This window comes from Odontomachus brunneus, unplaced genomic scaffold (genome assembly GCF_010583005.1).
Source record: "Odontomachus brunneus isolate Ranch 3 - 2012 unplaced genomic scaffold, Obru_v1 Obru_scaffold_128, whole genome shotgun sequence".
Lineage (NCBI taxonomy): Eukaryota > Metazoa > Arthropoda > Insecta > Hymenoptera > Formicidae > Odontomachus > Odontomachus brunneus.
Window position 1 is genome coordinate 740,015 of NW_022639578.1, and position 10,053 is coordinate 750,067.

The window sequence follows — 10,053 nt, forward strand, 5'->3', positions numbered from 1 at the left end:
GGCCCTCATTTCCCCCTGAATAAGTAAGAATACCGTTTGAAAACTCGTTTCCTTCGCGTCGCTTCTTTGTCGCCGTAATCGCCCTCCAACGTTGCGTCCTTACCTCGGCGCGTAACGAGATCGTCCATTCACAATCCTCCCGTTTGTTCCTGCTGCCGCGTCGGGCCACCTTTTAACGCACTTTTCATAGACACAACGCGTGCCCAACTTCACACCTGGCCTGACCTGACCATCCTGCTTCCGACATCTGTGCGGTCTCACTATTTCGTGGGTGCCCTTTTCACCAATCGATTCGGATCAGCCGCTTTCTTCGCCGCGCGTGTTTATTACTTTGTGTTATACATCTGCCTCTGCGTTTGCATTCTCTCGCAAATAAAATATATTTGTTGGAGAACATTAGAACTTTGAGCAAGTCTTTTGGCCCACAAGTAGCTTTATTTACTAATTCATGTTTCATTGAAAGCAACATTAGTCTTTCAAATAAAAATGGAGAAAGTTTTGATTCTTTTAGAGAAAACTTTATGCAAAATTATTTACATGATCATGGTAAAAATAGAAGGAATGTTCTGTTGTTGAGTGCGATTCACGCAGGAGATAGAGAAAGAGCAAATGCAACATTTCAGTCCTATCTTTTTATGCACGAGGCATATTTCTCATTCATGTACATTGTGTTGTGCGAGTGTGTAATGGAGCAACCAAATGCGCGCTCTCTGAGTGAAATGCAAACGAACATATTTCACTCAGAGTGCATGCATTCGGTCGTCCTACACTTTCATGTAGCACAGTGATGTACGCGAACGACAAACACTCGTGCGTTTCACACAGCGAAAGCGAAGAGACACTGGTTTCGTTTCTCTCTCCCCTCTCTCCCTCTCTCTCTCTCTCTCTCTCTCTCTCTCTCTCTCTCATGTATTTACGTTTAACAATACCATGCTCGGCGGTGTTGCACTTATCTATCTATTTTATACCCATGTTAGTAATTCATGAGTCAAATATATTTTGCTGTAATTATATTGCTATTAATCGGTTAAATTAGCGAAGGATAACTTATTTTCCGTGTGAAATTGCTGTAGAATTTAATTTTATTGCAATAATTAATTTTGCAATAAATTATATTTTTAGTTAGGTATTTATTTTTAGTAATTATATAGTATTATTAGATTTAGTTTCTGGATTCGAGCCCGGCATCGGGTCGTTCTTTCCTGATGAGACGGACTGAAATGTTCGCAAAATGTCGGAATCAGATAAAGAAGAATCCACGCGGCTCAAATCCGGAAACAAAATCTAATATTCATGGATACCACAAAACCTCAAATATCAAATCATATAGTATAGGGGAGTCAGCTCCAATGAGCTTGATTTTGACATTATTTTTTATTTATATTTTTTATAAGATTAAATTGCAATTCGCTTGATCGTAGTAACGTAATCAAGCTTTATCTTGATAACTAAAGAACTAAAGATAAATATTACTTTTTGTGTGTGCAAGCGTTATTCGAATTCAATCGATTTCAATGGAAAATATGAATGTTAATTTGCGGGACCGTGTTAATAGTGCACCACGTTACTTTATGAGAGAAATTCCCGATTTCCCAGTAATAAAGCAGACTAATCCCGAGGGGGCCGTGCAATGAACGAGAAACTGGCCGGAAACTTTTCCAGGCGACCTTTAATTGGACATCCGAGCCGTCCAGGTTATATCGGTGTTATTATCGAACCAATTCCCCCGAGAAATCGTTGTAGTTCCTGTCACGTGACAATAGAGTTATTTTTTATTCGTCGTTCATGATCGTTTTGGTCCGCCGCGTTTGAGGGCCACCGGAATCGTGCATAATTATAAACTCGCGATACGTGTGAATTACAATCCGATGAGATCAGTGTGTGACGCCTCGAAGCTCAATAAAATTGTAATGGCAGATTGCGCGCTCAGCATTTCGAGTGTCGTTTATTTTAAGGCGGACAAATTCAGCGCGGTGACTCACAAATTCTTAACGTACGCACACTTAAATGCTAATTCTAATTAGTCATCAGCGCAAAGTGCAAAGGAGAAATGCGAAGTTAAAAAAATAACGAAAGTAAGGCGAAGGCCAGTAAGAGCCGATCGCAAAAAATAAATATCTTTTGAAATATATAGTAGTATACGTATAAAACTCTTTAATTTTCTTTTTGCAAGAGGATATACCTTGAAGTGAGAGTCGTGTTAAGCCTGTATTAATAGTCCTTGCTTGAAACTTGTTCCATGGGAAATATTCAGATCTGAATCTAGAGTTAGATTAAATATTTTACTTGAATCATACATGTGAATAATATACGTGATACTACATTGCGATTTAGCTGAAAAATTTAAGGTCTGTATTAGTGGTTGTCACTTGAACCGACACAACTTGTCCGATATGAGATGCTCAAATTTTTATTCAGAATTAGATTCAAATTTTTCAGTTAAACTATAACATATGCGATATTTATATTTATAATAGTAACTGAAAAAGTTTATGTATAGCTCTGAATTTGAGTATGATTATCTTATTTAAGATAACTCTCAAGTAATAACCATTAATACAAACCTAAATTCAAATCTGAATGTCTCATAACTGAGGCAAGTTTCTAGTAACGACTATTAATATGGCCCTCTTAGAGATATGAATAGGTGATCGTTTGCGTTTGCTACAGTTCTATGATGCTTATTGATCGCGGCGCTATTTTCGAAAGGTGATATTTAAGAACGACACAATCTCCGGCTTGATTAGATCTCAAAGCAGCATTTTCGCAAACGAGCTCTGATTTCGATCTACGACTCAGGAAGGTAAATATTCCGCCTACACATATACATACACATACACGTACATAGCTACGACATAGGAATGAACTCTTTGACGTTCTTCACGACCCACGCTGACGCCGCCGTTCGGTCGAAATAGAGATGACTGTGTAGCCGCACGTCGCCATGTGCGTATAACTAGCCAGTCTCGTGCATAAATAGGTTCGCCTGTGCTAAATACGCGTGTTGCGTTGGCGAACGTGGTCGTACGCGTGTTTCGCGAACATAATCGCAATTATAATGCGTCGCGGATGAGCCGTGAAGTTTCATTGTCACTGACGTTCCTCAGTCGACAATGAATGAATAGATTAATCTTCTTTGAGGTACACAGCATTTTTTTGTAATAATCTCGGTGAATGTACATCTTTCTACTTATCATATGGGTACATTTTTGTGCTCACAATAGAATCGCGATTTCTCTCTCAAGCTGCTTTGCATCCGACGGTTAGTGACATTACATTCTATATTTTTTGAAATTGTAAATTCCATAAAAAGCTTAGAGTCTCGAATTCCTGATTTGAAGGATTGTAGATTTGCATTTGAAAATTCTATGGAATTTCCATCGTAATATATCGCCTTTTTTTTTAAATATAACGAAAACAATTGAAAATTACGGCCAACCCGCTGATAGAATGAATGAACGGTGAGTGGCGGCGCTAGATCGCCACAATTGGGCCTCGTGGAGACAATCGCATTGAACGTCAGGGGCCAACCCTTTCTCGACGAAACAGTTCGCTTCCGTCCGCGCATGCCAATCGATGCTGTCTATGCGCCCAATACGGCGAAGCTAGAAAAGAAACAGTTACGCAGTTACTAATAGTGTAATTCAGCAAACTAGGCACGTGCAACTATATGCGCGAACTCGAGTTCGGCATTGTCTCCTACCTTTTCCTCGCAAGAGAATTCCATTTCTACACACGCGGAGAGAATTCTAGAAAAACTACTATAGAATTTTACTGAGAAATAAACCGTTATTCTGCAGTAATTGACTATCCTTTCACCTCTTATATGCGCTACTTATATTTTAGGAATTGAAACGCGCTATTAGAAAATCTGCTAAGTTTCTAATGAAATTTGCTATGCTCCTCAGCAAGATAGACCTTACTTACAATTTATTCCTGTGCATTATCACAAACATCCCTAGTAGAAATGTAATGCAGTTTCCTGGGAATTATACTGAATAGTTATATTAACTTTTGTTCAATAACTGAACAGTTATTAAACAAAACTACTTAGGATCTTAATCGAGACGTAACGTTTTTCGCGTACTCGATGCTCAGGAGAAAATTTCCAAAGTAACCGCGACTTTAATTACAAAGTGAAATTATCATGAGAATGCGATGCGCATATTTTAAGCTCGATTTGCCGCGCCGCAATTATCACCGAAAGCCTCGCGATAAATAATCACCCGCCTTCCTTTTTCTCTCTACGGAACAATTCATTTCGTCCCAAATGGACTCGTGCCACGAACAGCGCCAGGACAAGCAACCGCGAAGATTGGCGCCGGCATGACTCACGGTCTCCCTTCGTGTCACTGGCGATCTATTTCCGCCACCAGGTATATTATAACGTAGCCACGCAGCAGAGCGGTGGGTGCCCCGTCGTGCGCGCGCGCGCGGCGCACGAACAATAACGATAATGACTTAACAGGCCCATCTGCCAGGTACGAGCAGGGGCCGCGAAGGAAGAAGCGAGCTTGATGGAAGTCACTGTCAACAGTTTTAAATAATGACAATGGAAATCAATCTAGCTGCTGGGACGCGTGAGTTGCGCGTTCACGCACCGACGATTCTTATCACGCGCTCGTTAGATTTCCTTTAGCCGGCACGTATAATTACCCAACACGGGTAATTTTCCTAAGATCTCCAGCACAGATCTCCAGATTGGATGTAAAAGTTCATTGAAATAGAAGTGGTATTTGGTTGAGTAACGCGATTGCTGTAGTTCAAATGTGAAGAATTGTTTGTAACGATTACATTATGTTGCTTGCATATTTTGATCAATTTCTTGCATTTTTGTCATGAAGAGTCTTTCTTTAGCAAATCGGATATGACCTCAAAAACTACCCATCACGTTAGGTTTCCGAGAAAAATAGAGATTTAAACCCTCAAAAACGTGTTTTGACTATTTTTACAAATTGATAATGCATAAACCAGAAATATCAATAATTTTGAGAAGGCCTGAAATTGAAGCTTGAATTTTTATTTTTATTTTAAAAAGTCAGAGTTTATGATATTGCTTCATTTCCCTATGAGGGATTAAGTTTCCGACTTTATAAAATGGAGATGAAGGTTCAAGCATCAATTTTAGACCGTTTCGAAGTCACTGGCATGTCTGGTTCGTGCGTTGAGAATTTGTGAAAATAGACAAGAATGCATTTTGGAAGGATTTAAATCCCTATTTTTTTGAAAACCTGACGTGATGGACAGTTTTCGTGGTCATATTTGTTCGTATTCAGCACATTGGATTTACTAAAAAAACGATCCTTCGTGCAAAATCTTGTTACACAGTTTTATATAAAGTCACCGGAACGTAGCGTTTTGAGAGAACATTATTTTCGTTGTTTTGCATTTCGTTCAAGTAGTAGGAATTAATTCCGACGTTTTTTTTTTAAATGCACGACTCTGCGGTTTTCGACACGAATGCATCCAATTCTACATTATTTTTATTTCAGCCGTTTCGGCCGCATTTCAAGTGTAACATCGTTACGTTATGCCGTCGGAATGCGTAATGCACGCAGCTCTCGCGTGATCGTTGATGTGAGTCGCGTTCACTCACGTCCGATCGATTTCTCCTATTTCATTTTCACTGCCTAACGCGCCGCATCATCGATACGTTCGCTGCTGATGCACGCCCGGCGCGTCAGCTATGACACGCACGACCTGCGCTTTTCAGCGCGCCGCTCTTTTTTTCCGGCGCTCTCACGCCGTCACAGCGCCCGGCGAACAAACACGACGACCGGAAGTTTCGCGCGGAACGGGATGCGGACGTTTTTGCAGAAAGCTCGCGGAAAAATTGACCTGTGCGCGACAATGCGCACACGCGAGCAATACCGCGCCGGCACAATGCATCGGTAATTGGCATCGGCGAGAGGATTGGCGCGCAGGATTCCTTCCAGGAATGTCGGCTCTGTCCGTCGGCGAAACGCCGCCACTTTTATTCCACCTAATGAACAATCGAACTCACTGTTGTGCGCGAGTGCACGCGCGATTTGCGATTCCGCGAAGGAGAGCAAGCTGAGCGCGCGTGGGACGCGTGACGGAGCGTGTCGCGTGTATCGCCATTGCCGTCGCTCATTGCTGCGGTCTGATAATTGAAAGGGCAAGTGGCCGTAGGAGATATGTCACATTCTTGAGAAAGTTGTGTTAGGCGCGCCGATAAACTTCCTGTTGTACCGTCTACTGCACTGTTAACCTTAATCTACTTCACTGGAACCATTTCTCATCTCATCCGAATTACCCGCAAATTATAGCAAGGATTTTCGACTCACGCGCGCTAAAAGAACGTTATAATAGGTAGGAATATGAGGTTTAAACGCTGTTGAGCCATTTCAATTCCGTCTATTATATAACAAAGAGGCAAAGTTGACAAGGGGTCGTTTTTTATTCTAGTGTGCTAGATTTTTGTACCACAATTTATATTACAATTTATAATACAATTTGTACACAATTTATGCTATTTGAACTACAGTTTGTACTGTCTGTACAGCATTTTGTACTATTAGTCTGGCAATTTGTGCGATTTTTACCAGACAAAGATACACTAATCGCACAATTTGTCGCGCAAGCACATCCGGAACTGCACGATGCGCATCGCGCGGCAATAACCGGCTCCCGAGGAACGCATTACCGTAATAGCGACAGCAAACGGAAGCGAAAGAGGCGCACCATTTTTCACGTCTCGTCTGACTCACCGCCACGTGAGGTGCGATTCTCGCCGGGCGCAAGGGAAGAAAGGGCAGGCCCCCCGGCTAATTTCGTAAACTTCCGATTACGCCCCGGTAATTACGCGCCGTTATTTCCTTTATGCGCTTTCCGAGAAAACGCCGCGCTTTCGTCGAGAAAGGTACCCTCGCCGGCGAAACGCATCGGGATGCCTTTGTTCGATGCGGAAACGTGTCGTCACCGGTAATTACGCGGATGCCGGTCAGCCATGACACCGACGCGGCCGTCGACCTATTTTTGTATATATATATATAATTTTTCTTCTTCTTCCGTCGACTCGTTCCGCGATCACACAGCGTGAAAAAGAAATTCCGCATGCTCGAGTGTGTCCGGCAAGGATGAATGTTTTATCAGTCGAGGCGGTTCCTGGAGTTTGCATCGTGTAAAATCATGAGTACATGAGTAACATGAGTTCGATGCCAAGTACTTTCAGCTCATGTAAGTCGAAGTTTGACGAGGAGCTTTACAAATGTGCCGTGAGATATCCCATTTGCTTAAATTCATATCTGTATATATTTCCAATTTTAACCGGTGCAATTAAAATTCTCGTATTCGTTCGTGATTTATCGCGCAGTTGCTTAAGTGCTCTTTCCTGTTGCCATTCATTCCGCTCGTATCGCGAAACCTAGAAACCTCGCGTGACTTTTTTTCCATTTTTCAAGTGCCCTGATCAGTCACGCTTGATTGCGATTCGGGTCGGAATTGCATCGGCGAGTTCCGCGAGAGGGGCCTCACCGCGATAAATATCAGCCTCGAAAATCTCTTCACTATATTACGCGACTAATGGACACTTTTTACACAACACAAGGGGCACGTGAAGATGCATCGACGAGCATCGACCAGATAAGTACAGTGCACATGTGTACACACGTGTTCGTTAATGGTCTCGTATTGACGATGCGCCGCCAGTTCAAAGCAAACTCGGTGGGTACGAATAACGAGCTATTGTGTCGACCCGAAAATGCACTCTCCTCCTCTCCCTCGCGTTTTCTTCGGCAGCCACGGTATAACAAATAACGCCCATTATTTATTTCGGTACTGATATAATGACGTTATTTTTACCGACGCGATCAAATCACACGTATCTTTTCCAAAAAAAGCCGCGTCGGTCAATTTTCACGACTCGGATTAATTCAGCTGGTACAAAGATGCACATACATTTTAGCTTGCGTGTAACATTAAATTATCGTCACCAAAATATAAAAGATTATAGCTACTGCTGCAATAAGTATTTCATTATCTCTTAAGAGGATACGCGATTTGTTGATAACAAAATTGAAGGCTTTTATACAGAGTTGAGTAATCATTAGTGAATCAGTTAAAAGTTAATAAATTAGTTTATTCTAAATAGGTTAACTTTGAACTTAAACTAGTTAGCGAAAATGCATTAACTTATTAATGATTTATATATTTAAAATAACACATCAATATTAAGATCATTCTGGACTACTTAAATATAAAATAAGAAATATAAGGAATAAGAAGTCAGTAGAATTTTTTTCCTCTCAGAGAGCGTTTTTTTTTTAATAAAATCCTAATTACAAAACAGTTGGTATTTTCCTATAAAAATAAAATAAAATCGACTTTTTACAATTAAGAGTTAATTATGCATACACATAATAATATATATATATATATATATATATATATATATATATATATATATATATTATAATGTAATATATATTTATACACATTATATATATATATATATATATATATATATATATATATATAATGTGTATAAATATATATTACATTATAATATATATATATATATATATATATATATATATATATATATATATATATATTATTATGTGTATGCATAATTAACTCTTAATTGTAAAAAGTCGATTTTATTTTAACTTAAATTTAATTTATTTAGAAAGTTCTTGTTTATGTAATTTTTGACTTAACTAAATCAATAGGCCATTAACTTTAAACCTAATATAGTAAAAAAGAAGCAATTAACTTATCCAATCCTGGTTATATACATATATAGGTGTATTTATAAAAGGTGAGTTATAACATAATATGTCTCGAGCTAATGTATTTCCGTTTTTATTCATCTGATTCTCTCTTCAATTGCGTTAACTTCTACAGCATTGGCTCTATATAACAAACAGTCCACTCATCGGTCCTCTCGAGTCTCAATGACCAAGTTCACGTGTCCATTATTTGTTTACGTATTAGCGTGTAGTCGAAGAATCGTGGTTTCGCCGTGTTCATTAGCAAGTACTCTAAAGTGGAAGCGCGCGTTTCCCGCGCTTTTTTCTCGTGCACAATCGCTAAAGAGCGCCGCGCGTATCGCTTTGTGCGCGCATCACAAAAGGGACACCGTTGCGCCCAGCCTCGGGTATAGGCAACTTGTAACGGCTCTTCATTATTCGCGATAGATTGACGGCGAAGTCGAGCGTGAAAATCATCACAAATCAGCCAGGTGGAAAATCGCACGCGCACTGCTCGCCAGAATAAGTCCGTGATGCCGATTGCCATCGCGATAGGATCGCGCGGTAAATTCCCAGCGACGCGAACGTCACGACACACAGTATTGCGCAGTATCCCTTCTTACGGACGAAAATCGGTAGTTGAAATCTATTTAAGATATCGATCTAAAATTTTACACACACACACATATATATATATATATAGAAAACAGTGTTTTAAGTATTAAGACATATAAGAACTGATAGCTTATTAGAAGACAAATGCATAGGTATTCTTAAACTATAAATTCAACTCTTTAGTACTAATTTATTGTGAAAAATATGAGCTTTTAATATACACGAAGAGAGAACGATTTGGTTGAATCAAATAAACGTTTCTTTGGAAAAGTCCAAACGAATTTTTCGATTGATCAAACAAAATTTTGTTTGAAGCAACAAAAATATTTATTTGCGGCTTAGTTCCAAAGAAACATTTTTGTTGTGTCAATCAAATAATTTGTTTGAACTATTCCAAAAAAACATTTATTTGATTCAATAAATCGTTCTCTCTGTGTAGGTACGATTTTATTGAAACAACAGTTCTTTTTATTCGCTTCAATTTCTAGAACTGTCAGTTCGACATTTGACAAAAAATTTATGTTATGTATGTGTTTTATTATATTTCAGACATTATATTTTTGGTTTGCGAGAAAAACTCTCATAAAACGATATTTTTCCATGAAAACAAACTCTTCGTAACAGTGTGATATCAGCTGGAAGACTTTGAGTAAACATCCCTCTGTACTTCCAAATAACTTTGCCTAGAATCTTTAAAATAATATTCCAACTTCCAAAAGTCGCT